General features: G+C 34.5%; 1 protein-coding gene and 1 long non-coding RNA gene across 3 annotated transcripts in view; one reads left to right on the top strand and one right to left on the bottom strand.

The window, feature by feature from the left end:
• Positions 1-5,888, top strand: part of LOC111741665 — a 180,101-nt gene that overhangs the window by 69,785 nt on the left and 104,428 nt on the right. The window lies entirely within an intron of this gene.
• Positions 1-5,888, bottom strand: part of ADGRG2 (adhesion G protein-coupled receptor G2) — a 97,791-nt gene that overhangs the window by 65,187 nt on the left and 26,716 nt on the right. The window contains exon 2 of the mRNA XM_011363009.2: positions 5,437-5,481. The gene's annotated coding sequence lies outside the window, so the exon portion shown is untranslated. The remainder of the gene's footprint in view (positions 1-5,436; positions 5,482-5,888) is intronic.

Here is a 5,888-nt window from a genome sequence, read left to right on the forward strand (position 1 = left end):
CCAAGACAATTAACCTCCAAAAGAGCAGATATTAGATTGACAGCTATCTTCTCAGAAGCAACAACGGAAGCCAAAAACAAACAAACAAACAAACAAACAAACAAAAACTGTGATATTGTTTGCTACCTACAAATCTTCACTGAAATAAATCCTAAAAGATTTGTTTAGGCAAAAGATATAAGATCTGAAATGCAATAAGGAATGAACAAAGAAAGTAGTTAGTAGTAGTGCTTGCTTCAGCAGCACATATACTAAAATTGGAAAGTGGTTAATATATGACCATGCCTATTCCTAACATTTGTAATATACAGGTCAAGAGTTTAAAAGGAGGTCCAGTTTGCCCTTACCCTTACACTAAGGCTCCATCTCAAACTACAAGAGGCTTTGCATACATGTATGGACACCTGAACCCACATATCCAACTTCCCCCCTCTCTCCTGCAAGCAGCCATCCCTTGGTCATCCTTTAGGTTTGGAGGTATGTACACCTGGTAGCATGGCTTGCTCGGGGGAAAACACTTGCGCAGGTCCTGGAACTAGGCACACAATATTTGGATAGGGAATTTCAGGCTCCTGAGTACCCAGAGCATGATCTAGAATCAAGGGCTAGAAGAGGAGAGTGCAGGCTCCAGGTGGGAATATCTTCTTTGTGTTGCAGACTTCTTGCCCTTTGGAGAGGGGTATGACTAGGGGAGGGCCAGAGAAAGGACCTCTAAAGCATGAGACACTGGCAAGAGGCCCCAGTTGCTCAGAGATAAGGATCACACTATATATTGGTAAATCTAAATGAACTGCTATATAAAACATTAGTAATAATATCTTGCAGGGATAAGTGAAACATGATAGAATAAAAATATGACAACTATATTACATATAATATAGGAAAGAATATATGTCAATTAGGAAATGAAAAAAATAAATTAAAAAATTAAAGTCTTCCAAGGTCCTTGTATTATCCTAGAGGAGGCTAAAGGTATTGATTATCCTTAGACATTAAAAGGTTCAGTAGACATTGTAATTTCTATAGTAGCTACTAAAAAATAGAAATGAAGTATATAACTTCCTAACTAGTGGAAGGGGGAAATGTTTTTAGAATATTCAGTCAATCAAAGAAGGCAAGAAAGCTAAGAAAAAGAAACAAAGAATGTTTAGGAAGAATGGAAGATGGTAAATTTAAACACATACAAATCAATGATTCATTGAATAGAAATGGACTAAATATTCAATTAAAGGGTAATGATTATCAGACTGAAAAAAGATACAAAATCCAACTATGTGCTATTTACAAGGACACAACTAGAACATAATGATTCGAAAATTTGAAAATAAAAGGATGGAAAAGATATGCAATGCCAATACTAATTGAAAGAAAATTAATGTTTGTACTAATATCTGACAAATTATACTTTAAAGTAAAAGGCATTACCTAGATATAAAACAGTTCATTCCTAAAAGGTTCAATTCAATAAGAAGGCTGAACAAATTTATATGTAAATGCAACTAATAATGTTGTCTTAAAATACACAAAGCAGTATTTTTGACAGAATACAGAAAGAATAAATTAACAATTATATTGAGAGATATCCACACATCTGTATCGGCATTAGATAAAATTCAAATAAGAAAGTCACTGAAGATAGAATATTTGAATGACAATGACACATTTAACCAGCTTGACTTATAGACCAAATATAAACCCTCTACTCAATAACGATTGAGTACATAATCTTTTCAAGTGCCTGTGGAATATTTATGAAAACAAACCAAGCCAAAAAAAGTCTCAAAAAAAAAAAAAAACATTTTACAGAATTGGAAAAAGCAAAGGAGAATGTTCTCTGACCACAACATAATTAAGCTGTAATAACAAAAACGTTAAATTGTTATTTAACAAATAACTTATGGGTCAAAGAAGTCATAACATATATTAGAAAGTATTTGACTTGATCAATAATAAAAACATATATCAAGACATGAGGATACAGCTAAAGATCTTTAGAATGAAATTTATATTTTAAATATACATAATAGAAAAAGAGAACTGCTTAAAATTAATAAGTTAAGCTTCTTGAGAAGTTTGAAAAAGAACAGCAAAATAAATCCAAAGAATAGAGCCCTCATGAATGGGATTAGTATTCTAATAAAAGAACCCAGAGAGATCCCTCACCACTTCTGCCATGTGAGGTTACAGCTAGAAGATGCTGTTTATGGAACCAGGTGGCAGGCCTTCACCAGACACCAAATCTGTTGGTGCCTTGATCTTGGACTTCTCAGCCTTCAGAAATATGAGAAATAAATTTCTGTTGTTTATAAAAAAAATAATAAACCCAAAGAAGGAGAAGGAAATAATAAAAATAAAAGCATTAAATGACATAGAAAAAAAAGACATAAAACAAAGGTTATTAACAAACCCAAGGTTGTTCTTTGTAAAGATAATTCTGACAAAATTAAGAGGAGGGGAGGAGAGAAGGAGGAAAGAAGAGAAGAAGGGAAAGAGGAAGAGAAAAAGAGAGAGTGTAAACAAATAACCAATAGAAAGAATTTAAAAAGCAATGTAACTGAATATGCTATAATCAAGGAAGATAAAAGGATCTTAGGGACAACTTTATTCATTAATTTTGAAACTCTAGATAGAAACAGGCAAATTCTTTCAACTTTATTCATTAATTTTGAAACTCTAGATAGAAACAGAACAAATATATAACTTGCTAAGAAAGGATCAAGAAGAAATAATAAAACTGAACAGATGTATAACCATTAAAAGTCTCAAAGATTTTCCTGCAAAGGAAACTCTAGGGCCAGATTTTTTCACTGGTGATTCTTTCAAATACTTAAAGAACAAGAATTCCAATCTCACAAGAACTCAAATAGAGAAAAAGAGCTTAGCCTAACTCATTTTTATCAGGCTAGCATATCCCTGGTGCCAAAACCTGACAAGGAAAGGCCTCACATTTTTACCCATTTTATAAATCAAATGAGTTTGTTTATAGAATTCTCTGGAATGCTCACAAAAATGTCTAGCAGCAATTTCAAATCTTGTAAATTGGGGTAATTCGAATAAATATAGGACAAAAGGAACCAACTTAACCAACAAAATTTTTTGAAGATAAAGTCACCAAGAACTAAAGCCAGCAATGCTGTAGTAAGAGAAACAACATCCCATATGCTCCCCACCCCCCAAAGTCCTAAAGATGACAGAAACTGGGTTAATTGTTAAGTGCTGAATATGAAGTCCCAAATAGCAGCTCTGTGTGTCATTTGTCAGAGCACAAAGTAGAGTCAATGGTGAAGTAGAAGGCATGATTGTAATATGAAGCTTTCACGTCTCTAGAAGCGAATGGGAGGAAAATGATTTGTTTGGTCTTTATAGTGCAAAATGATTTTCTTAATAAGCATTAAGTGATTTCTAATGCAGAAAAAAAAGGTTTATTCAGTAAAACAAGTGAATCAATATCAGATGTGCAAGATTAGAAATAAATTATGCACTTAAAGAAATACTCATAAAACCTGGTAAAAGGTGTTATATTTTGACTCCCTCACTCATCTCCAAATTTCTCCACTGTCTTCCTACAGTCTACCATTGGCTTGATTACCCATGTGTGAATTACCCAAGGCAAAATGAAAGCCTATTTTATCTCCTCTCACTCTTCAGGATCCTCTCCCAATGCTCGTAATAACTATGTTTGACAATACAAACAAGCAGAATAGCATAGGGTACAAGAGCATGCATGGTAGAACCATCTGTCTGCCTTCAAATCCAAATTCCACCACTGACAGTGCAACCTTGGCCTGTTACTTAATCTCTCTGGACTTAAATTTCATCTGAAAAAAAAAATGGAGATAATGATTGGATCTATCTCACAGTGTTCCTGTGGGGATGAAGTGAGATTATATAATGAAGGTCTTAATACAGTCAAGAAGTGTTAGCTATTACTACAAGTATACTTAGAAGACAAGTTTATAGTACACTCCAGTGCTAAATGTAAATAGATTTTAGAATTATTTTCTACATTCATTCATCTAGTTTACAAATATTTACTGAGCTTCTATTACATGCAAAGTACTATGCTACAGACTCAAGATACGATAAACAAGACATCACCCCAACTTTCCTGCCCTCAAGATATCAAGATATCAAGATATCTTTCCTGCCCTCAAGAGCTTACAGCCACTACTTAGATTCATTGGTCATTGGTGTGGCCAAATAAATAGTGATTTTTTTCGACTTAAAAGACACTTTCTCTTCATGGTCCATGAGACCCAACTTGTCCTAAAAACAAAATAAGGCACCAGAACACAATATCCTCTCCTATACAGACTTGGTTTCCACATCACCCCAACTCCCACAGCACCCAACTCCATGCACATCAGGCAGTCAAAAAACATTTTAAAATTGATTGGGTCTGGAATTTGTTCCTGCACAATAATTCTATCAATGTGTAGAGAAAAGGAAAAAGAGACTCTCCTTAAAAGCATCTTCAGGGCGTTCATCTACACTGGAGGATGGGACAGGGATGAGGCAGAAGCACATGGTTTGTATCATCAGGAGATCATGTTTGAGAGGAAGTGAAGTACTAAGGGAAAGCGAGCCACCCACCAATATTCTGAGCCCTTTCTTGCTTTTGTCATCACATCAGGCCAACTCCTACTTCAAGTCCCAGCTTGGCCATTTGTTAGCTCTGTGGCCCTGCTCAAGTATTTTAACCTTATTTATAACAATAAACTTTTAGCATTTATTGTAATAATGGTGTTTTTATCCTCTAAATTATAATAGGGTAATTATAATTTATAATTATAATAAATATTTGTATTGGTTATAAGATTTCTGTTATTTATATCAGCAAAGTCACAGAAATAACCACTATTTTTGATTCTCAAAGGAAACAGGAAGTGTAAATTAGTAGTGGCTTCAGAATTTCTATGTAGAAGGAAGGTGGGAGCAGAAATTTGGTTCAGAGGAGCCCTTGAAAGCTGCATGTGCACAGCACTTTAGGTAAGAGAGAGAACACTTCGATGGTCCATTTCAAAATAAGAGAAGAGTTGTCAGAGGATAGGGAAGCCAGTCCAAAGAGAAGAAAAGGGGAAATAGTGAAACAGAATTTCAGAGTTCTAGATAAATGATCATTCTCCTTCCCCAGATTTTACTGTACCATGTCATTTCAAAATCTGTACCCATTACTGAAAATTATTCAAAAACAATTGGATTATTGAGAAGAAATGAGTCAACAATAGAATCTCTAAGAAAAAGAAAATATCTAAAGAAAAGAAAGTTTCAAGAGGGTGGGAGTGAAGAGTTAAAAACAAAACAAACAAGAATACAGCAATTAAAGGGATGGGGATTTGGAATGAAGAGGAGGTGGGGAACAGGACTTGAAAGAAAAAAAAAAGCTCAATATTCATCATTTTTACAACATTATCATTTAGAAATAGCTTCACTCACCTGACAGGAAATTCAGAAGAAATGATGGAGAAACTCTTTACAAATCTGAAAATGAAAGAAGAAAAGAAAATTAGATCAATGGAAAATGGACCTTCTTGGCACCATAATGCTTGAATACTGCAGTCAGTCCATCAAGCAGAGGCCCTACAGACCCCCTACTATATACCAAAGCTTGAACTAGGCAGCAAAGTTACAAAAGAAATGGAGGATGCAAACTCTGCTCTTAAGGAACATAATATAATCTAGAAAACAAGCCAAAGCCAGTTTAGAGGATGATCTTGTTAATGTTTTAGTAGCATTTTACTGCTCAGTTTCAGGCTTCATTAACAGTATCATAGGGACACTAGACAATAAAGTGATCGGATCTGGAGAGGGGTGGTCCTTTATAGAGACCATGCCTTGTTAGATAATTTTTCATGTTTTTGTGACTTAACTTCCCTAGAACCTAAAGT

Source organism: Pteropus vampyrus, unplaced genomic scaffold (genome assembly GCF_000151845.1).
Source record: "Pteropus vampyrus isolate Shadow unplaced genomic scaffold, Pvam_2.0 Scaffold81, whole genome shotgun sequence".
In the NCBI taxonomy this organism is placed as follows: Eukaryota; Metazoa; Chordata; class Mammalia; order Chiroptera; family Pteropodidae; genus Pteropus; species Pteropus vampyrus.